Genomic DNA, 25534 nt, shown 5'->3' on the forward strand with positions numbered 1-25534 from the left:
GCCCCACAGTCACAGGTACTGTCGACCTTCAGTTACCGTGCACATATATAGATTCCCACAGCATATACATACAATTTGTAAAACAAAATTGAATTGTTTGCAAAATAAGGTAAAACTGATGAAATGAAGTAAGTTTTGTCACAATGCATTCTTAAAAACTTAGTTTATGTAGTCAAAATCATGTGAATTCTGATCAATAATAAGTTTTTTCAAACTCTTAGTAGAAAAGCCAAAATATCACAAAATTCATTTTACCGTTAGAGTATCAAAATGTTCATAATTTCAACTAATTTTCGTTGTAGATACTACAAGTGTTTGGGAGCTGGTCCTTACCTTCCTTCCAGAGTGGACTGTATTTGGTGACTTGAAGTAGCCGTTCCTTAGAGTGGATGAAGTGGACAAATCGGCGGTTGAGTAAGGCCGTCGGCAGACCTTCTTGGGCACTTCGTTGGGATTTCCTTTGGGGTTTGTACGTTCAACACACTCATTTAACACTTGACAATTTATTAACAAGTCCATTACACATTACAAAACACTTTATTTAAAAACAACTACATTTATTATACTAGCTAACAATTATACACATATTTGGGATTGATAATTCCTGGCTCCGTCTAAGCCATTTGCCGATCCTTTTCACACTGATCTTTCGGTTGATTGAGCGATCACTCGATTTTCTCGTCCTCGGGTGTACCATTTCTTCCTCGATTAGGATTCTTGGACCGGGGGTTCCGTCAATGTAACACAGCACTCGAACAACAAGAAAGATGTATTTAATCGTATGAGCCTTGAGATTGTTGAAAACTGAATTGTTCCACAATAAGGGTATTTCCGGTGGTCATTCTTGGTTTTTTGGTGATTCAGAAGAACCAAAGTGGTCTATAACACTGCGGAACACGTTTTTGTCTCAAACACCAAAATACCGCTATACACTCAATTAAGGGGTGCTGAATCCATGGCCATTTTCAAAAATATCATAGCATGTCTAGTTTTTGAGATATTGGCTGTCGAAAATGCAAAATTTACTATTTTAGCCAACTTGCATGCAAGTTTGCCAGCTTGTAAGGTAATTGATTTGCCTAATTTGTTACAGAATTCAAACTTTATGTGTATAACAATACTTATCGACAAAGTTTATACTACAGTCGACTCTCCACATCTCGATGTTCTACATCTCGATATCTCTCCCTATGTCGATGATTTCATCAGTCCCTTCAGTCTGCATACCAGTGTTGCCACATTTATATCTGTACCGTAGGCTCAAAAATCTTTTTTATCTGTACCAGAGATTCTGTAAATCTGTACCCAAAATCTGTACCACACACAACATTAATTGTTGAAAGAAACTTTAATCCTAATTTATTTGGAAATGTAACACAGTTTTTATTGAAATAAATTCACTCTTTATATGTTAAATTCTATGAAAATAGTATTTTTAATAAAAGTTTCGTGGAAATTAGTTTCAAATTTCAAGCATTTTTTGGATTTTGTGTTACAAAAATCGCCAATTCCAAAAATCTGTACCAATCTGTACTTTTCGGTGAAAATCTGTAATCTGTACCGTACAGAATCTGTACCAAAAACTATTCGAAAATCTGTACCTTTCCAGATAAATCTGTACTTGTGGCAACACTGCTGCATACATTTTCGCTCTCCATATCTCGATTCCTCCTCATCTCGATATCTCTATATCTCGATGTGTGTCTTTTGATTTTTCGTTCTCAATTTTCTCTCCGTATGTCGATATGATCAATATCAAAGGTTACTAGACCAAAGTTTTGGGATTCAAAACAAATTAGGAGCGCAAAATGACGTCTCTTTGTGTATTACTTTCTTGGCAATGTGTTTTTCAATCTAGTATTCATCAAAAATTTGTTCTTTGTCTCGATCTCTCCCTATCTCGATGGTCCATTCGATATCGAGATGTGGAGAGGCGACTGTAATTTCGATGTGGAAAAGTTATTTTTTAGTGGTTTTAAAAAGTTTTGTACTTTCTCATATAAGAGAAACGAAAAGTTTTGTATGGAGACCGCAAACATGTTGAAAAAATAGGTTTATTCTAAATTTAAACGAGCCATTTCAACCAAATTATATCAAAAATGAAAGTTGAAGTCCTACATGTGACGGGTTTTCCGGTGACCATTCCGGTGCTCCAATAGGAGCAGCATAACCATCCTTTCGTCCTGTTGGCAAAATACATCTAAACATAAAGTGTTGGGTATAAATAATAATAATAATAATAATTATCTAAGCATACAAAAATCGTAAAGAATTGGACACAATTCATTTGGTTTTGAGGCATAAATCTGAACAATTTCATCGAATTGTACAGATTGACCACCTTCCAGCACTCCAGGATTCGGTTCCTCATGGGCCACAGTGGACCCAATTTTCCAAGAAAGTGCTCCAGTAATTGGTTCCTTATTACAGATAAGTTTTATGCCAAAATATCCATCAACCAAATAGTACCAATATGAATTACATAAACAAAACTGTGATAGCAACATACTTTTCGGATGTTCCGGGTTTCCGGAGCCGGGTATGAATAAGTAGATGATTTGAGAATCTCTATTCACAGTCCACGTGAATACCTATTCAAGAATAAAAAGACGGTTCAGATTACTTGTTTAGTAACGAAACTACAGGTTGTTAATAAAGTGGAAGTGCTCATTGAACACTAAGCTGCGAAGCAGGCTCTGCCTCAGTGAGGATGTAATGCAAGAAGAAAAAGAAGCTGTTATATTGCTGGATTCGACATGAGCAATCTCTCTTCATCAATCCTGTCTTTTGCTTATGAGCTTGTTTCGATTATTATTTTTTTTTGTAATAATTTGAAGAGACTTTGCAGACAACTAACATTCAAAAATCCATCGTCGTAATCATCGATATCGTCCAAAATTCAAAAACAGTTTTTCGATTCAAAACTTAATCAACATTGATGAAAAATTTTCCACTGTGTGTCTGTTGATGAACAAAATTCAGTGAACACAGTTGTATGTGAACAATCCCTATTTTAAACAATAAAGATAGAGAAACTTAAAAGTAGATGGAGTACCGTGTACCTTTTAATTCCGCTCCTAAATGCTTATCTTTGACAGATACGCGCATTTGTAATAAAATCTATATAGGACAAACAAAACGAACTCTAGAAATAATATTCAAAGAACATATTGCTGAGGTAAAATATTTGTATAGTTATTATTATCCCCCTTTTCAATTTTTGACCAAGACATGGCAGGTATACTCCTGTCGAAATTTTTCCTAGGTAGATTGATTGTGTAGGTACTAATATGGTGTTAGTATTTAAGGTAGTGTTTAGTATTTAATGCGACGATTTCTTCAGTGGATACGAGACACTGAAGAAGACTGCAAGTGGTAGTCGAAATACGCGTATCTGTCAAAGATAAGCATTTAGGAGCGGAATTGAAAGGTACACAGTACTCCATCTACTTTTAAGTTTCTCTATTTGAGATTCTCAGAGGATTCGAACATTCATTAAAGAACAATAAAGATGCTAAGTTTTTTCTTTCCTTGGTATCCCAGGTTTCTGTAAGTAGTAGATGCCCTGTGCACGGTCACTATACCAAACATATTTTTTCTCGGATTCTTCCTTTGGGTTTTACACGATTTATAATTGAAATAAGATGAACAATAATAGCATTATTAAAAAACAACTATGTGCAATTAGATAGCCAGATATCTCTATTCGGATGATATGTTGCCCGAGACTGGATCATCTCTTAATATTTATTTATTTATTGTCGTCTATCATGTTTGTAGACCTTATGTCGCAAATGACCCCAAACTTTCACATGATGACTTGTATAATTGTTTTATTAACTTTGAGTAGATTACATATGTTTACGCTAGAACTTTGCAAGTATTTTTCAAAGACTGCAGAATTACAATTCTTATGCCACCAGTTGAAACATACTGCTGGATCAATGTATTGAGTCTTGAATGTCTTTGATGATCTACCAAAGTTTTTCAATTATGATGAAAAATATAAATTGTCTCACCTCGGTGATAAATTATGCGTCGTCCTCGACAGTTTGCACCTGCAAAATATGAAAAGAGTAACAATTCAATCATTTAAATATAAATGAACTCATGAGCATTTTTTTATCACATAGTCAAATATATATCAATTTTCAACACAGCTCAGATACAACTTAAATTTAAACAGAAAATTCACAGCATTCTAACAATCAATCGTAAATCATTTATTATTCAAAAATGACATTTTTTTATTTTAATGAATTATCTGTAAACTAAAACTAGTTTTATATCAATATAAGGACATAAGGAGATCATTGAAGGCAGCAAATAATTTTGGCCATGATTTTCCCATATACCTAACTCTTTTGTGAATCGTGCAGAAGTTTGGGTTCACTACTTAGGAGTGTGTATCGTGCGCAAAACACGAAAATTCTGTGAAAACTCATACCAATTATGTACGCCCAATTATTTTCCTTGAAATAAGTTATAGACAATTGAAATTGGTCGAAAAGTGGCAGAAATTTTAACAAAAATAAGATTAGCATGCATCGTAGATGAACCCAATATTTTACAGATGACATGATACCTAGGATAGTTTATGAATATTAAATAGTTTTCAGGTTTTCCGCCAAAATTTTGCAAGTGCTCATAAACAAGGGTTTGGCATAGTATAATCTTGAATGCTTGTAAGTATATTTAAAATATATCCCTGAAACAGATTAGATAATCAAAATAAGTATTAATTTGCTCATGTTGTAGAAATAATTGTTATATATTCAGAAATTTCTTTGTGAATTGCCTAAATTTAGGTGGTTTCCACGGTTTTCCTTGAATTTTATAATATTTTTTTTCATAAATAGTGTATTGTTAAGAATTTAGTAAGCTTATTCGAGTTTGGGGAGCCCAAAATAGGTATGTACAGTTCTTTTCGAAACTTACAATAATCGAATTGGCAAGTGATCGATTTCAAGCCGAAACCTTCGATTTTTTTCATTTAACCGTAGCAATATAACCCGAAACGCACTTTCAAAGCGCCACAACTTTTGTTTGTTACTTCCTATTGCTATCAAATTTGGTTACTTTGAAACTTTTGTGGAAAATAAGAATTTCACGTTTGAAAAAAAAATCTAGGACAATTCTGAAGGGCTGGTCAAAAAAAAAATAAGTTTAAGGTGTTCGAGTTATATTGACCCGGATTTGACCTAAGAATTTCGCAGCCGTTTTATAACCAAATATAAATGTTTTTATACTCAAAATTATCGTCTAGGCTTATATTTTGTGAATCTAGCCATAAAACTTGGTGTGGATGGAATTGGCCGCTCAGAACCGGTGCCGAAGAGACCAAGGTTTGGCCATTTTTTGAAAGAGCATTTGTGAGAGCAAAATGCATTTGTTGTCAATTGTGAAACATAGGATTTGATGTAAAATGCATTGAAAATGGTATCCAATCATTTGATTAATTGTTCAGAGCACTACCGGTTACCAAGTGGTCAAGGGGCCAATTCCGGAGGCTATTGAACGGTTCTCACGGCATCCGTATTAGTGGTCAATTTATGTTTTTAGTAGAACCAACCCGTGCGGCACCACGATTTTGCAGAATTTTATAAGAAATTGATCCAAGATGTTGCCACCTGAGTATGGCAATATTGTCCACATGGGTTACTGTTGCCGCAACCACTGTGCGCAATAGATAGAAGTGGTGAAGCAACAAAATTCAGCTATCTCTATCTACGTTTACATGTACACCTAAGATGAATCTTTTATTGTATTTGGTTGAGAATAGTTTACAATCGAAACATTTGTCAAAAGTATTGACACAGCTCATGCATTCTCAGTTAGTTTTCATTCCGTTGGTTACGTAGTATGTACACCAAATGAGCTCTCTGTAGTAAGGAGAAATAGTTTAATTAGTTTAAAAGAATTAGTTGGCGCAGGTTAAGAACTAAAAGTACACAGAAATGTAAAAAATCTGCACTTCATGAACTAATAGTTTTAAAATGAAGTAAATATATTTGCAGCTTTGAAGCTGCCCAGTTTGGCAACTACAGGACTGTGTTTTAATCCTCCAAACTACGCCAACAGGTTACCATGGCAGATTCTTAGGTTTCCTTGGGGGTCCTGGGAAAGTGGCCAATTCAATCATTTTATGGAACCATAGCAAGCGACCTATCAAACTTTTCAGAATTTCATACAGAATTCATAGGAGATGCCTTCAATTATCCGAGGCAACATTGGCCATTCATTGGTTCCTTAACAGATTCCAGGATTCCCGGAGTAGTGGTTAATTTTTTTCATTTGATGCAAACATATCATGCGACACATCAAACTTTTCAGAATTTCATACAGAATTCATGAGATATGCACTTAGTAAGCTAAATCAATATTGGTCACCTAGTGGTTCCGGAACATGTTCCGGGATTCTCGGAGAAGTGGCCAATTCAAACATATGATAGAACAGAGCAGTGTGGCACATCAATATTTGTAGAATTCCACACCGAACTCATCAAAGATATTTTCAGTTATTTAAAGCAACATTGGGCACCTAGCGGTTCCGTAACAGGTTCCAGGATTCCAAGTTACCAATTCAAAGATTTGTTGAAGTCCATATAGAATTAGAATTAGAATTAGATTTGTTAATTTCCATATAGATTGATTTGATGATTTTCTTTATTATAGAGGCTTTTACTTTAGGCGGATTCACTTTTTATTTTAAACATGATTTTTAGCACTAATTTAAAATCTGTTCAAAAATTTCGGTTTATCAGTCAATGAAGTTCACCGATGTACTTGTTTTCCTGCATTCGGTCTGAAAAACCGTAAAAAAATATCAATTTCACCCAAAATTACGATATTTTATACCAGCTATCAAGTGACGTTTGCCTTAAAACGGAAATAATCATGTCCAATGGCCATAATTTTACTAAATTTCAATCAATTAATAACATTTTTGGTGTATAAATTCTTACATAGCATTCGAAGCAACATGAATTTTAAATATTTGTTTTGAATAGAGCTAAAAAAATCATTGCCCAACCTTACTCTACATACATTGAAAATTATGTTTGTATACTAACTGAATAAGAAAAAAAATAGATTATTTTTATCAATTAATTGGTTTTGAAGCTATTTTTGGGAAATTAGTAATGACCAAACTTACTCTACTGACCTCAACTCAATTCCGCTGTCGATGAACTAATCATACACCTCATAAAAAGGTATTTGCTTTTTTATATTTCATTTTCCTTGCTTCGTTCTTCTATCAAGCTCCCAACACTCATGTAGCCGGCCAGACGGGTTAGCCACTCACTGGAACGGAAATATGCCAAGAAATAGGTCAAGGTAAACGTTGTTTGTGATGTGGATCCCCCATTACATACAGATCCTCATGGAGCACCTGCTTTGAAACTCTGGAGCAAATCACTTCACGGGCTCTCATGATTGTATGAAACCGGTTTAATTTTCTTTGGTTCTTTTGAAGCCCATTCCTCCGGAATTGTCCACAGTGAAGATGATTATAGTGATGCACCATCACCAGGAGTGAGGTAAAATGAAAATGAAAACGTTTTAACTTGTTGGGGGAATCAAGTTTGTAGACAAGAAATGGAGAGTAACCTGTTAATTACGAAATGGTTGGGTGAGATCTTCGTTCTGGCTCTAGTGCATTGGAAAAAACAGTAGATGAGAGTGAACTCAAGGTTGATGCCATTGTTCAGTTTGAACGATAGATGGATGGATTGTTGGTGAAAGTTGATTCCCGAGTCCGGGAATGCGTGTCTGGAATGCTTCCCTGGGAAATATTAACCTTTTCAGAGTTACGCTTTAACCATCGTTTTATGTGCTTTTAGAGTGTGAGCAGGTCGGTTACGTGTCAGGGGCGTACGAAGCTTCGGTCATTAACCTTGATGATGCTGCTCAACTGCAATGGCGAAAAGTGAAAGTATTTAATTCTGAATCTCACCATTAGAATTATTGTGTCATGTTAAGTTTTATCGCTGCAAAGATTGGACACAGAATCATGCCTTTATTTAGTATACTTGCTTCTCATAGAGGTTAAGAACAATAAGAGACCTGTTAAATATGGTATTGGAGCGGAACTTATTGAGATGAGGCCGGATATGTCGTCTACTTGTCTGTCTGTACCGATTGAGAATCATGATTTGGGATACAGAACAGCTATCGGATAAGTGTAAAGAAGGTTTTATATGTCCAATTTAAAAGAACAATAAGCTGAAATGTGAAACTATCATGCAAATTCATCACGACTAGAGTGTCCATCCCGGGGATTTGACAAATTTCGGGATTTCTCGTTTCCCGGGATTTTTTTCTGACATCCCGGGAATCCCGGGATTCCCGGGATTCCCGAAATGTACGTAGAATTTGATGAAAACCACTAAATTTCAATGAAAAACAATGACATCTTTCCTCACTATCAATCTTATTTGATAAAGTAGAGAAGCACAATGAAGAAGCGAATAAACGAGTCACTATTTTTATGAAAAGATCAATTTACTAAGTAAGAAACACATATTTTTATTTGTCTAGTTGCAAAGTTTTAATGCTTCTCTTTTCAACATTAGCCGTTTTTATATGCCAATGCTGAGATAACAAATTTGAAAGTTTAGGTGTAAACTGCCGCATATCGCAAGTCAGTACCAGCTGTAAAAAGTAGGTATTGAGAAAATTTGCTGAGAAGTTTTCAATCCCGTTTTCAATACAAATATTCAAAAACTTCCAGGAGATTGGAATATGTCTCAATCTCAATGAAACTTTCATAATATGCTTTTCACTCCGTTACCTTCCCAAGAAAAATATAAAGATGACCAAGTGGGACTGACATGCGTTTACTTTTTGTTATGGGACAATTCGACTTAGTGTTTTTCCTAATTTTACTTTTGTTCAGTGATTTATCGTTAGCGCAGCTGAAAGATCATTAGAAGATATAATGAAAACTAATATCAACTAAATTTTGACCAAAATGCAGATGGGACTGGCTTCACGGCAGTGAACATCAGTCAATAATTTTCAGTAATTTACTTTTAAAATGATCTACAATGGTTCTATACCATTTCCCGGAAAGACATTTCCCTGAAATCATTTCCCGGATACCTCATTTCCCGGAAAGACATTTCCCAGAATGACCCATTTCCCGAAAAACCATTTCCCGGAATAACCCGCTTCCCGGAAAACTATTCATTACTACATAAAATAAGTAATTTTTAGTTCTATACCCTTTTTGTTTCGAAATTTCCAACGGTTGGGATTTTGTTTTTCAAACAATCTGATTGCAAGCTTAATTTAGTCTATTTATATATAACCAATTTTTTAGGTCTCATATTCCTTTGAAAGGTTTCCAACTGTAGACTTACTTTAAGACTAAATAATCTGAAGACATTTTAAACCTAAGTACCATCTATGTGCAGTCTGTGAGCAATTTTTTGCCCGGTCCATTTCGTGTTGATCTGGTATAGTAATTCTTATGTACACTTGCTTTATCTTCATTCTATAACTGCCCTTCTTTCATACATAGGCTGTTCTTTCGAGCAAATAATAATGTTCAAACTGATAAACAAATCCATCAACATGAATTCCAATCAAAGCTACTCACATTTTAAGAGAAACACCCTTCTTCTGAAAATGTGCCGTTCTTTCAAATTATACCAACAGAAACATTTTTGGCGAGAAGGCTGCTATAAACATCATAAATTTTCCCTTCTTTCAAACTAAGGTTATTCTGTTGAGTAATTAGATTAAACTTGAATCTCGCTAAGTAGCCTATTTTGAGTGCACTAAATCATTAGTGTCATCGAAGGCTGAAAATGCTGGAAATTCTCTGGAAGTTCTATTTGTTTATAGTAGTTTTGGGTTGCTCTTTAGCAACGGGTGTTTTATTACATTCTAGGCATTTTGCCTACAGCAGCGATAGGCATGAATTTCACTGGCTTCGCTGACTGCGATTTGCTCTGCTTGGCTACTGTAGCGTGAATTCCATGACTTTTCGTAACCCTGAATTTTACAAAAATTATGTCACGCACAATTTTGACATATTGGAGCAACTCCCTTCTTGTCAATTTTGTAATGCTTGTGACGCTTCCCTTAACTCCTTCCGCACCTTTGAAATAAGACACTAGCTTGAATTTTATGCTGTGATAGTGTTTCAGTTGGTTATCATCTTCTTCTTTTTCTTTCTGGCATGACGTTTCAACTGGGACAAAGTCTACTTCTCGGCTCAATGTTCATATTAGCATTCCCACATTGATTAACTGAGAATAATCTTCGCCAATAGTCCATTTTACGAACTGACAACACTGATGATATTGCTGTTACTTTTACACGTTACGACACCGCCTCGTGTCAAAATTTCATTCATAAAATAAGCGATCAGCTGTTCAAAAACGTCTCGTAAAATGGCCTATTGACAAAGCAACTCTACAGGGTGATTACTAATTCCTGTCAGTAAAGTAAATGTTCGTATATAAAAGATGTATGTATGAATTTTAATTTCCGGTGTACATCCTGTTTTGCACATCTATAAAGTTTGTTTTGACAAAGTAAAGATTAAATCTTTTTTCATTTACCTTTGTTTTTAGTCATATGTGTTGTTTTAAAGGCATTGCACCTGGCACGCACATTTTCCACAGATATGTATTTTTGACCAAACTTCGCTGAAAAAATTGCCTGATTGAAACAGCATGTTAACAATCAGTGTTGATAGACTCACACTCAAAATCTCAATCAATACGCTCTCCCGTGAGAGCAAACTCATCAGAGATCTGCTTCGCAAATCTCACGCTTGAGATTTTGATGCAAAATCAACTCAATCAACTCAAACCGTAAAAAAATTATTCAGTCGCAAAACCCGGCAAAAACTCGTGAAACCAGAATGTTTTTGTTTACACTAGAAAGGATTAACATAATTTTACCAGACTAACAAGAAATTATTGCCGTTTTTGAGTAAACTGTGGAAATACGAGACAATGAGTTAAAAATGTGAGCCAACTCATCCATGATTTTTTGACTGCTGAGTTGCATGATTGACAACTCACGCATGAAAAATTTCAAGCGTGAGTTGTGAGAAATTGAGTTTTTCACAACACTGTTAACAATCTTTTAGACTTACTAGGGAATAGAATGAGACTGATTATGGAAAATTTTAGCGAAAAAAATATGTATTTTTTGATTACAATATATGCTTTTGAATAACGTGCGTGTTAACTGTAATGCTTCTGAAACAATGCTTGTGGCTGGAAATTGAGGTAAAAAAAAAATTGTTATCTATGTATAGCAAAGACAAATGTTATAGATGTCCTAAACTAGATATGCACTGGTAATTAAAATACATTTAACCATTTTTTTTCTATGATTACTTATTTTACTGACAGGATATAGTAATCACCCTGTATGCCCTCGAAGATAGAATTTTCCAATCCGAAAAAAATCCTTGATCGGCGAAATTGAAACCTGCGATACTTAGCTGAGGTCTTGCTGAATAGTTGCGCGTTAATCGCTACAAATATTAGAGCTCTTGTAAGCCGTTCAGTTCTGGCATTCACACCGTAAAACACATAAAATCCGCAAAAGTTTATTATTGGTGCATTCCGGGAAGTGGCATTTCGGGAAATGGGTTTCCGGGAAATGTGTTATTCCGGGAAATGATTTCCGGGAAACGGCATTCCGGGAAATGGTTTTCCGGGAAATGTCATAGAATCATCTACAATAACTCCAATGATCTTTAATCGTTTCTTTTGTTCTAAAGATTTTATGACTTTTCAAATGTTTGAAGAAATTGCTTTAAAATTATGACTATTTTATCATACTTCTATTCATAAGTGTTACAAAGAATTTGAAAAAAAAAAATCCATGGCAAACCCGTAATTAGTCAAGCTTAGTTTTGATTTTTTAAGGTTACTTCACTTTTTTATCTGAAATGTGATTTGCTATGATTAACATATTATTTTGAAAAGTTACATTATCTGTTAATTTACTTGAAAAAAAAAATGTATAGTTAAATTTGTACTCCCATTTCAACCGAAATGCTAGCTTTAATGAAAACTTGATAAATCCCGGGATCCCGGGATTTCCCGGGACAAGCATAGATTTTTGTCCCGAATCCCGGGACGAGCAAATGGACACTCTAGTCTGTACTCTTAGTAAGGGGCTACTAAAAACAGTGTCTGTTCTCCATGTTAGCAGCGATGTGATATGACAGTGATGTGCACGATGATCCTACAGCGAGACAGGGAGGGTTCTCCGACATTACCCGGAAAACCATTACCCGGAATGCAATTTACCGGAAGACCATTACCCGGAAAACCATTTACCGGAATGAACCATTTACCGGAAAACCATTACCCGGAAGGACTATTTACCGGAAAATTATATCTCCATTTCTCGACTTTTTTTCCATAAAAGCCCTTTTAACCGTTTTACGGTCATTCATATCAGTAGGGTGCAGAACCACTTGGGCACTTCCATGAGATTCTATACCATTACCCGGAATACCATTACCCGGAATGCAATTTACCGGAAGACCATTTACCGGAATGTACCATTACCCGGAAAAACTATTTACCGGAATGCACCATTACCCGGAAAGCCAAATCTTCCATGTTCGACAACTTTTATCAGTACATTTGTATACAATTTTTATTCTCTTCCATTGATGCTCGGTACAAATCATGTCGCGCGGTTCTCATAAACACAATTTCAAATAACAGCTATGGACCAAATATATTGTTCTTCCTGTTGGCGATACGACTCAACTTGGACAAAGCCTGCATCTCAGATGTTCTAGGTGCATTTCTACATTAATAGCTGAGAGCCTATTTCAACCGACCATTTTTGCATTCGTTCATAGTTTGACAAGCATGTAAGAACTAGCTCTGAAACGTCGTCAAATTTGCCATCCAGAAATAATTTTAAGCTGGTGGTATTCAATTTTACTAACACCAGCCTGATCTTTCTGAATAGCTTTGCCGCAACGTAGGGAATAAAAAAATATGAGAAACGAACAAAAAACAAGTTATTTGTAAAGTTTTTATATTTAACGTTAATTGTTGAACTTTTTTCAATCGTCCTCTGAATCGCCATTGTCCCTTTAAAGAAAATAATATCTAACTGATTAAAAAAAAGAAGATTTTTTGTTTTTTCGCCTCCAATATTTTGGACTGTTTGAAGGGGATGCGGGACGTGATGCTGGCTTAACATAAAAGAAAATAATATTTGAATCAACCTTATACATATTTGATGCCAAATAATAACGAGGTCGAAAATCGAAAAAAAAGCCTAACAAATCAGGTAGGGTGCATTTGAGTGGTTGGAACATCTCAGCAGTTAAAAATGTTTGGAGTTATGATGGTTATCTTATTCCCTTAAGTTCAAAAAGTTTAGTATCCAATTTTAATATTGTATCAAAATATTAAAAAAAACACTTATCTTGCGAGGGAAGCGGCATACAACAGTGCAATTCTCATTTCAGCTTAATGGTTTGAGGAAAGCTAAGAAATTCAAGACGAAAATTAAGAGTGTCTTTGCGATCGAGAGTAGAGACACTATTCGCCACTGTGACGTCCATCTTTGGATTCTGAAATATTGAACCTCAATAGATCTACTATTACTTTGAATTTGCTTAATTGTGCTATTTGTCTGTACCCCGAAATCAAGGCCAAGGTAATACACTAGAAAGAACAATAAGCAATAAAAAAAAGAATATATTTGGTCATTTTCGACTGAACACATTTTGCTAAAAATGCCGAGATCGGAGGAACTCGGAAGAACCACCAACGAAATAAAAAAGGGTGAATATCAGATGACCCGAAATGGTTCATTCTAGAAAAAGGGATATACGGACACTTGGAGAACCGACGGTCGAATAGTAAAGTTACATAGTCGTAGCCAAATTTAGCCAGTTCAGCCAAGACAAGCTGAAAAAAAGTTGAAAGAACAGCCTATTTATAAAGAAGGGCGAATCATCTATGAAATGCAAATATATGAAGATGGTGCATATAGAATTGATCAAGTATGGACATATCTTAGACTCCTCTTCGACGCTTATGTATTGTGAAGGAAGGGTTCTCCGACATTACCCGGAAAACCATTACCCGGAATGCAATTTACCGGAAGACCATTACCCGGAAAACCATTTACCGGAATGAACCATTTACCGGAAGACCATTACCCGGAAAGACCATTTACCGGAAAATTATTTCTCTACAATGATTACTTTCCTTATTAACGTCTTTTTAACCATTTTACGGCCATTTAGGTCAGTTTGTAGACCTAAAAATAGTGGACCGGGAGATTACATAAGCATCGAAGAGGAGTAAAAGATATCTTCATATTTGATCTTGTCAATATGTACCATCTTCAAATATTTGAAATATTTGCATTTCTTATATGATTCATCCTTCCTTTAAAAATAAGCTGTTCTTTCAACTAATCTTTCTCTAATCAATTAACCGAATGTCGTTTTTGCAAATATACCTTTTCCTAGAATGACCCATTTCGGGTCATCTGATATTAACCCTTATTTATTAGTTGGCGGCTCTTTCGAGTTCCACCGATCTCAGCATTATTGGCAATATGTGTTTAGTCGAGAATGACTAAATATCTTCCTCTTATGATTGCTTATTGTTTTTTTCTAGTTTATCACCTTCTTCTTCTTCTTTCTGGCGTTACGTCCCAACTGGGACAGAGCCTGCTTCTCAGATTAGTGTTCTTATGAGCACTTCCACAGTTATTAACTGAGAGCTTTCTTTGCCGATTGACCATTTTTGCATGTGTATATCGTGTGGCAGGTACGAAGATACTCTATGCCCTGGGAATCGAGAAAATTTCCTTTACGAAAAGTTCCTCGACCAGCGGGATTCGAACCCACGACCCTCAGCATGGTCATGCTGGAATAACTGCGCGTTTACCGCTACGGCTATCTGGGCCCCAATTTTAATGCCTAAATTTGAAGACATAGTTTATCACCCTAGTACTGAATTCGGGGTACAGACATTCAGAGGTATGAAATTCGGGGAAAAATAGCAAAATCAAGAAAATTCTAGGCAAAAGTAGATCTATTGAGGTGCAACATCTCGGAATCCAAAGATGGACGTCACAAAGGCGAATTGTGTCCCTACTCTCGATAACCAAGGTACCAAAGTAATACTTGATTTTTTAGCTTTCTTTGAATTACAAAGCTAAAATCAGAATTGCACTGTTGTATGTCGCTTCCTTCGCTAAATTTGTCTTTTTTTAATGTTTTGATATAATATTAAAATTGTATTCTAAACTGTTTTAACTTAAGAAGATTTTTAGTTGCAGAAATGTTATATTTCCTCAAATGCACCATATCTTATTTGATAGGCGATATTTTCTAAAATGAGTTCGGTGTTATTTGGAATCAAATATGCATAATAAAAATAATTCTTCTTATACTCTCTATCCTTGCCTGTAATGTTTAATTTTAATGCCTAAATTTGAAGACATAGTTTTCCGATCTATATCAGGCGATTCTTTTCTAATTAAATCAGAAATAAATTACACGTTCAATCAAATTCGTAATATTCGTTTATAGCCTATGGCCTACGTTGCGGCAAAGTGAAGCTATGCAAAAAGATTCAGATGAAGTTGGTAGAATTAAATACCGCTGGTTTAAATTTATTTCTGGTTGGCAAGATTGACGATTCTTCAGAGTACTTATATACTCTTCAAACTATAAACGAATGCAAAAATGGTCAGTTGATATAAGGCTAATAACTGTAGAAATGCTCCTAGAACAGCTTAGAAGCAGGCTTCGTCCCAGTTGAGTCGTGACGCCGGTAAGAAGAACAACATATTTGGTCCATAGCAGTTTGGAGATGTCTTTTGAAGAAGTGTTTATGGAAACCGAGGGTGTCGAGAATGTCATAACATAATTTATGCAGCAATGAAAGAGAACAAACAAACTTACCATCAAGTATACAAATGTACTGATGAAGGTAGTCGAAAATGGAAGATTTGGTCTTCCGGGTAATGGTGAATTCCGGTAAATGGTTTTTCCGGGTAATGGTACATTCCGGTAAGTGGTCTTCCGGTAAATAGCAATCCGGGTAATGGTATTCCGGGTATTGGTATAGAATCGAAGGAAGAATTTCTCCTGTCCATTATCGTTGGTGGTCATTTTAAATATTTTTATGTCAACATACTGTCCTGAATGATCGTAAAACGGTTAAAAGGACTTTAATGAAAAAAGTCGAGAAATGGAGTTATAATTTTCCGGTAAATGGTCCTTCCGGGTAATGGTTTTCCGGTAAATGGTTCATTCCGGTAAATGGTTTCCGGTGAATTGCATTCCGGGTAATGGTTTTCCGGGTAATGTCGGAGAACCCTTCCATGACTCACTTTGGCATGAGGGGTTTTTCTCGGCCGAATTGTTTGAAACTTTGCAATAAGAAGCACTTCACAGCAACGCATATTGTGGCCAAATATGAGCTGTGTAGCTTTCAAAAAACCCCACTGCCGAAGTGAATCAAAAGAGCCAAAAATTGGGTCCGGCTCCCTTTGTTGTTCTTATTTTAAAATACATAAGCACCAGAGAGGAGTCTGAGATATATTCATACTTGATCATGTCAATATGCACCATATCTGCATTTCATAAATGATTCACCCTTCTGTTACTTAATATTCGACTGTCGATTCTCCAAGTTTCCAAATGTTAATAAATAAGCAATGATTAGAATTTTTGATACTTTTTATCGAGTGCCAATTCGCCGAATGTCGTTTCCGCAAACGTAAATCAACCGATTTTGAATCCCCCGTACATTCCATTTTCAGAATAACCCATTTCGGGTCATCTGATATTCACCCTTCTTTATTTGGTTGGTGGTTCTTTCGAGTTCCACCGATCTCGGCATTTTTGGCAAAATGTGTTTAGTCGAAAATTACCAAATATCTTATTATTTTGATTGCTTATTGTTCTTTCTTGTTTATTACACTGGCATTGAATTCAGGGTACAGACATTCAGAGTTATGACATTCGGAGAAAAATAGCACAATCAATCAAATTCAAAGGAAGAGTAGATCTATTGAGGTTCCAAAGATGGACGTTACAAATGGCGAATAGTGTCCTTACCCTCACTCACCTAGGCACTCTTAGTTTTTGTCTTGATTTTTTTTTAGTTTTTTCCCAAACCATAGAGCTGACATGAGAATTTAACTGTTGTCTGTTGCTTCCCTCGCAAGATAAGTGTTTTTTTTTATATTTTGATACAACATCAAAATTGGATTCTAATCTGTTTTAACGTAAAAGAATAAGAAAACCATCATAATTCCAAACATTTTCAAATGCTGAGATGTTCTATTTACTCAAAAGCAACCTACCTTATTTGTTAGGCTTTTTCGATTTCGATTTATAATGATGATACCTTCCAAGTGGTCTTGGACAAATTAATAATTCTTTTCATTCTTTCTATCATTGCCTGTAATATTTAGTTTTATAGCCTAAGACAGTATTCCGATCTATTTCAGGCGATTGTTTTTTAATTAGGTCGCCAATAAAATAACAGGTTTAATCAAATTTTGGTATCGTGATATTCGTTTATAGTTTTAGGCTTACGTTGCGACAAAGTGAAGTTATTCAGAAAGATCAAGCTGAGGTTGGTAGAATTGAATACCGCTGGTTCAAAATTATTTCTGGTTGACAAATTTGACAACGTTTCAAAGCTAGAGTACTCACATACTTGTCAAACTATACGAATGCAAAAATGGTCGGTTGACATAGACTCTCAGCTATTAACTGTAGAAATGCTCCTAGAACAGCTGAGAAGCAGGTTTTGTCCCAGTTGAGTCGTAACGCTATCAATAAGAACAACATATTTGGTCCAAAGATGTTTGGAGATGTCTTTTGAAATAGTGTTTATTGAAACCGAGAGAGTCTAGAATGTCCGTGGTTAGCGTGACATAATTTGTGCTGCGTATCAATGAAAGGTCGTCGAAAATGGATGATTTGGCTTTCCGGGTAATGGTGCATTCCGGTAAATGGTACATTCCGGTAAATGGTGTTTCCGGATAATGGTACATTCCGGTAAATGGTCTTCCGGTAAATTGCATTCCGGGTAATGGTATTCCGGGTAATGGTATAGAATCGACAGGGAGTTGGTGCAGGCCTTACAATTCAGCCATAAAAATTATCAGTACAGGAAGCATACAATGTAAATTCGCACCGGAACAATCGGCATAGACCCATGCAGCGAAAACGAACTAATGATTGGAAACTCGGACCATGGAACTGTAAGTCTCTAAATTTCTTGGGAAATACCCGCATTCTATCCGAGTTATTGAGCATTCGCAATTTAGAAATCGTAGCGCTGCAGGAGGTTTGCTGGAAAGGGTTGACGGTACATACGTATAGGGATGGTTATTAGTGTGGGACAAAATTTAGATTCTCGCTCCAGTCCACTTTTTGGATTGCATTTAGGTCCCATTACAACTGTACAAAATTTCAGCTCGATCGGAGAAACTATATTTTAGTGCCAGCTGTTTAAAGTTTGTATGGGATTTACTATGGGAAAACTTACTTTTGCAAAGAAAAATCGCCAGAGGTCGCTCATTGACCTCTCTAAAAATTCTGAACACAGAACTCGATAGGTATTTCTACGATGAAGTATATTGCCGAGGACCGCGAAACAATCCGACACTTGTGAAAAAAGTTATTCAATGAAAACCCATTGGCAAGGCGACGTTGATTAACACGTAAAGGAATAACAATAATAACAAAATCGGGCAAAATTTCCGAATAGCCTATGCTTAATAACTTTTTTCACAAGCATCGGATTTCTTTGCGGTCTTCTGCAATGTTGTTCATCGTAGAAATACCTATCGAGATCTGAGTTCAGAATTTTTAAAGAGGACAATGGGCGATCTCTGGCGATTTTTCTTTGCAAAAGTAAGTTTTCCCATAGTAAATCCCATACAAACTTTAAACAGCTGGCACTAAAATATAGTTTCTCCGATCGAGCTGAAATTTTGTACAGTTGTAATGGGACCTAAATGCAATCCAAAAAGTGGACTGGAGCGAGAATCTAAATTTTTCATATAACCGTGTCCCAGGCTGAATTGGTTATACAGTTAACTCTCCCTTACTCGATATTCCGTATCTCGATATCGAGTTAAAGAACCATAGTAAAAGATGGTTTTCATGGCTTACTCGATAGTCCCTTGGAAAACAGTTGCACTGTTTTTGTGTTCTCTCACTCGATACCTCCCTAACTCGATGGTCCCTTCAATATCGAGTAAGGGAGAGATGACTGTACTATCCACCAGGGCTGCCGGAACAGACACGAGCTGGGCACAGCATTTTAATGGGCGAAATGCAGAGGCGCATGATTTGGTGATGCCAATAGACAACCGAAAGTGCAAGTAGAGAATAAAGGTGCACAGCCCTCACCTAGCAAGGAATGATGACAAAAAGGACGCTTTCTACGCGCAGCCGGAGCATGAGTACAACGGCTGCCCAAGCCATGACGTCAAAATTGTTATCGGAGATCTCAATGCTCAGTTAGGCCAGAAGGAGGATTTCTAACCGATTCTAGGGAAGTACAGCGCTTTCCAGCTTACGAGCGAAAACGGCTTACGACTCATTGATTTCATCATCGCAAAGAACATGGCCATACGTAGTACGATTATACAGCACAGTCTCCCGTATCGGTACACTGAATCACAAATCGACCACGTGTTGATTGATGGAAGACTTTTCTTATTATCTTATATTATCGACTTCAGAACCAGTGCTGTAGCGTGCGGTGTGCGCCCACCAAAGGCGCCAGCCTTTAGAGGGCGTCAAAATCCGTGATGCACTTGACAAAATTTTGGGAGAGACATATTCAATAAGAGTGCCAATTTAAAAAAAAAATCGTACACATGTCAGTGGAAAATTGTAAAAGATCCTGATTAGTTGATAAAAAACAATATTCTTAATTTGAACATTCCTAAAGAAGTTCTTAAAGTTATCAAAATAAATTTATTGAACATTTTATAAAAATTACTTTACAATAATTTAATTTTAATATTTAGAATACGTATATACTAAGTAAATGATTTTGTCATAACTCTAATAGGCGTTGTTATAACTGTTTTATATAAAAATTTAGATTGTCAAATTTGAGATTGTAATACAAGTAATAAAGTGATTGTAACGAACAAAAAAAAATTTACTGAAAACGTTTAAAATGATTTTAATTTATGATCCCCATTTTGTCAGACTAAAATTCATCAAGGGGCTGACAAAACCGGGTCACTGTAATAACTTGTTTTGATAGCTAATGAGGCTCGGTTTAAGTAGGGACGTAACGCCAGGAGTGAAAAGAGTAAGAGTATGCATAATCTATTGTTGTAGCCTCGATTTTCAACACATTGAGTGCTAACAAGGTGGAAAACTCATTCTACTAAGTAGATGAAAAAAACGAATTTAGTACTATACCATTTAATTCCACTTGTAAGTCGAGTATAGTACACGACACTGAAGACGGCCTTACAGTTGAGTTCGAAATACGCGTGTCTGTCAAAGGATACAAACTCTAGTGGAATTAAATGGTATAGTACTAAATTCGGTTTTTTCATCTACTTATACACCCAAAAGTTGAAACCGTCATTATAGGCGTTTTCTGCGTCTATTGATGGCGGAAAAGCGTTCTTCTGAGCGACATGACGTTTTTGAGCGTCTATTGATAGGCAGATAATCCGGTCATTGAGTCGAGCAGTTTTTACGGTACAAATGGGGAAGTACAACTTGATATGCTTTTTGAACCACGCATACCAACAAGCGGGTTTAGTGCCGTGGTATAGTATTTGGTTCTCACGCTCATGACCGTGGATCGATCCTGGTTGATGTCGCATGTGTATTTTTTTCATGTGCGTGCATCACCAACACATGTATTAAAAAATAAAACTTCCACACATATGCCTCTTTTAAGTGCATGTATTGGAAGTATGGAAATACGCAAAAAACCGAGACGGTGCAAACCAGATTCGAACCATAATCATCGGATCGACTAGCACACTGTGTATCTACTGCTCTAAACTTACTACTGAAATGAAGAGTAACCAAAGTCGATGTGGTTTTACGTTTCATATGCATGATTGCTCATGCAGTTGATAAACATGTGAACATGTGTTATCCCCAGCAAAATAAAGATATACAGTCAAGTCTCCTTTAAAGCGTTAATCATCGTATGTTGAACAAGTTTAATGTATATTCATAATAATTTATCACCTACCAGAGTAGCCACATTCTCTATTGTAGAACTTACTTAAGGACTGTTCATTTTATAAAGTGGACACCTTGTGCATGCTATATCTTTATAATATATCAATAGAATCGTAATCGGTTTTCTGTATACAGTATCGTTAGACTATTATATGATTGCACGATGGTGTTATAACAAAAAAGCCATCAAAATAATTATAATTCACACGAATAAGGAACAATGTTTAGAATGGTCAAAGATTGGTAGGTCTGGAGCCAAGTATAACAATTCATTCATAAAAATTCGGATTTTTGGTATGTGAAAAATATTGTTTAAGTTTGAAGAACATCTTTTCTAGGAAGTTTTTGTCGAAACTTCTTTGTTCTTCTTTGTAAGATTTTATATTTCCATATAAGAGGAAAATAATAGTATTACGATGCACAGAAAACCGATTATGATTTCATTGATAAACTAGCTAACCCAGCGTGGCTAGTCACGTTCCATAAGAATTTTCAAGCAAAAACCTCTTTCAAAGATTAATAATGTTTATGTTCAATTGCAAAATGATAACATGGACAGAGAAATTTCTCTGTTGATTAATATGCCATTGGTGTATGAATAATAAGCTGAGACACGCATGATATTTATGAACGCAAAATCGCCCAAATTTATGCTCTAACCATACTCCATTGTTATAGTGCCGTTATTCTGATCTGAAATAATTACAGCCTTAAATGCTGTTGTGAAATATTTCAAAAGTTCCAGAAGCTTCTATAAATTAGAGAGAAGAATCTGACTGAAAATTCTAGAATATTCTATTGAATCCCGATTAACCAGTGCTACAATTTCTGTATAGATCTTTGTGCTGCGATGGCGATCGTCAACGATATACAACGAATCGAATTGTAATTAGGGGACTATCGACTAATGAATATATCGAGTCATCGAACAGGAATGCTTTGGAAAGCTCTTTTAGGGGACCATTATAGTTACCATAAAAAAATATTTTTATTTTGCCTTAATAAGTCGATATCGAACCATGGAACATCGACTCCAGAAGGTTGTGTAAATAAAAATAAACTAGAATATTCGGCCCACAATCATGTTTATCTTTCCTTTGCAAATATCTTATTTGTTTTTGAACCTTATATTGAAATGACGAAACCCGTAATGAATCACATTTTCAACTTGCATCGGAATGCGGTCGAACAACATAAAGTTGGTTTGTTTACATTTTGATTACCGTTCAAGTTCATGAAACCGGAAAACTACAATGATAAAAAGATCGTGACTTTTATACGAATTAGGAAGGACAAAGCTCCGGAAAACTCTAGAACACCCTGTGCAATAGCTGTTATAGTGCTCCACAATTTGCAATAGGGTCCTAAAATGGTTAATTAAATCTTGTTTTCATTTAATAACACGAAAGATCATATTACTGCAACTACTTTAGCAATTTTTCTCGCTCAAATAACGGATATATCATATTTAAACTTTAATTTCAAAATTGGATCCATAAATGAACCTTGACACTTGAGATCATGTTTGACGTTCGCTTAGTCGACAAAAATATCACAGGGGTTTTAGTTTTAACACTGGGGTTGTTGCTATCTGACATTTCGGAAGGGACACGGAAAACAAAATACACCCGAAATTTGAGTTCAAATCAAGGAGTGTGACAAAATCTATAAAAATATAAAAAAATGTTTTTTGTACTTAAACAAATGAAAAACATTAAAATATTGAGTAAACATGTGTTTTTGGCCTGAACGTAAGCGTTTGGCACTAAAATTGGGACAGGGCTTTAGGACCCTATTGTAATGTTGTAACATTCAAATGGACTTTTGCAGTGCTCTTAATTTGACTGTTGTTGTGCTCTTAAATTGCTGTTGTATGCTGCTCAATGAAACCTTTCAAAGCGTTACTGACAGACAGAAAACTCTGGGATTTTATATACATGATAAAAAAGATATAGCATAAACAAGGTGTCCTCTTTATAAAATGAATAGTCTTTAAAACATGAAAACTCTGTGGAATCTTTTGCTGGTGCTATTCAAAGAAAACAAGATCACGGTTCTACTTTCACATTGATAAAAAAATATCGATCCAATGCTGATGAACGCTACCCAGAATGAGCCGATTATAAGAAACCGTGCCCCATATATGGGTTTAAATTTTAACCATGGTTTTAGTATAATAGTAAAAGAGTTTTCTATAGATGAATCGATCATTTTGACTCAAGAACAACTTCTGCAAATTGGCTATTAGTTTTTGCAAGCAATTTATTTTAACGTTCAGTGGGGAGATTGTAGTAAACCGTTTGGAGAAGTCAAGAGAACATATATACTGGTTTTTTTTATCATGAAAAATATGAAAACAAAATTTCATTTTTATATAACGCAATAATCTTTTTTTTTATCATTTTTAATTTTGACTATCTATGAATTGTAATAAGAATTAGTTGTTCAGGACAAAATTTCAGAGACATTTTCGATAAGAAACTTTTTCTAAGAACAACTTATGCTGTCCATAAAGGCCCATATTGAAAAAAGTAGGCACTGAGAAAATAGCGCTCAAACTTTGAAGTTTTTCTTTCACACAAATCTTTATAATTTTCTATTAGGGGCCGTCCATGAATAACGTAGCATTTTTCACTGATTTTTTACACCCCCCTTCCCTCTCGTACCGTTTCGTCACAAATGCTGATACTTCTCCTTGGAAAATACGTAGCATATCAAGCACCCCCCCCCCCTTCTTCTTCTTCTTCTTCTTCTTCTTGGCATTGACGTCCTCACAGGGACAAAGCCTGCTTCTCAGCTTAGTGTTCTTATGAGCACTTCCACAGTTATTAACTGAGAGCTTTCTATGCCAAAGTTGCCATTTTCGCATTCGTATATCGTGTGGCAGGTACGATGATACTCTATGCCCAGGGAAGTCGAGAAAATTTCCTTTATGAAAAGATCCTGGACCGACCGGGAATCGAACCCAGACACCTTCAGCATGGCTTTGCTTTGTAGCCGCGGACTCTAACCACTCGGCTAAGGAAGGCCCCCCCTTTGCATTTTTTATTAATTTTCCTCAGTGATTGGGTTGAAACAAAAAATTAGAATTCAGAAGTTCAATACAAAATTTGATATTAATTACTGACTAAAATGTAAGGATAATCTAATCTAACAGTATGATATACAGTAGCGCTCGAAAGTAATTTGGAAAACAGTTTCAAATAAACACAGTTCCTACTACATAATTTTGGTATCTAGTTTCATATAGGCTAAATTGTATTATTTTTGCTGTTGTCACCAAGCCAAACAAGTTTACTATAGAAAATGTGAAAAAAAATGATTGGATTGATGAAGCTCGTTATTGTTGAGTTAGGGTACAATATATTTTTAGTTTATTTTTAGTTAGAACAAAAATTTCGTTATTAAATTGTTTTTTTTAATTATTCTTTGTTAGGAAATAGATTTCAATGAAAATGAACAATACAATATATTAATTCGAAATGAATTATTATCCAAATTCAAATCCATTTGGCAATCAGTGGCCAGATATAGAAAAGATTACACTTGATATATTTGGAATGTTTAGAAAATTTTAGCGATTATTATACAAATTATTTATCTCTATTAATATTTCAGCTGAACTTCATTATCTTTCTTCATTATAAAATAAACCTACACAACCTATAATGAAACAGTTAAATGATAAAAAATTATCAAATTACCAAGTTATCAATAAAATTGAATGATAGGGCAATTTCGATATCACTCGAATCTGTTGTCCTCATTAATATTCAGGCTATTCCATCAAGAGCATTGATACATCAAAACAAATCGATGAGTTGATTGAGTGAGATCTCCTGCAACATTGAATGCATAATACACGGTATAAATATCTTGTTTCATGTAATATTTGCCGAAAAGAGCATAATTTATTGTTTTGAAAATGGCTGACTTTATGACTTGTTAACAAATGAGAAAACAATGTACTCCAAGTAGTTAAAGCATTGATTTTTAATTTATTTATTAAACTTTGATTTTGTTTATTTATAAATTTATCAATTAAAACACGAATATAATATAATATTTACATAACCATTTAAAGCTTTGAAAAATCTGTTTGATTGCATTTATCAAGAAAATCTAAAATTTCTCAGATTTCTTTTCAATCTTGATGAATGTTTTGAAGCTGAATCATCATTTTATAAACCAAGTTTATAAGTCAAACAAAACAGAGGACAGAGCCTGCATCTCAGTGTTCTTATGAGCACTTCCACAGTTATTAACTGAAAGCTTACTATGCCAATGACCATTTTTGCTAGCGTATAT

The 25534-nt window shown here is 35.3% G+C and overlaps 1 protein-coding gene across 2 annotated transcripts in view; it reads right to left on the bottom strand.

The window, feature by feature from the left end:
• LOC5570610 (proline-rich protein 36) overlaps positions 1–25534 on the bottom strand; it is a 190538-nt gene that overhangs the window by 43816 nt on the left and 121188 nt on the right. Inside the window, exon 3 of one of the 2 annotated variants that reach the window (XM_021853685.1) lies at positions 4020–4058. The exons of the other annotated variant lie outside the window; for it this stretch is intronic. The gene's annotated coding sequence lies outside the window, so the exon portion shown is untranslated. The remainder of the gene's footprint in view (positions 1–4019; positions 4059–25534) is intronic. 2 annotated transcript variants of the gene reach the window in all.

Source organism: Aedes aegypti, chromosome 1 (genome assembly GCF_002204515.2).
Source record: "Aedes aegypti strain LVP_AGWG chromosome 1, AaegL5.0 Primary Assembly, whole genome shotgun sequence".
In the NCBI taxonomy this organism is placed as follows: domain Eukaryota; kingdom Metazoa; phylum Arthropoda; class Insecta; order Diptera; family Culicidae; genus Aedes; species Aedes aegypti.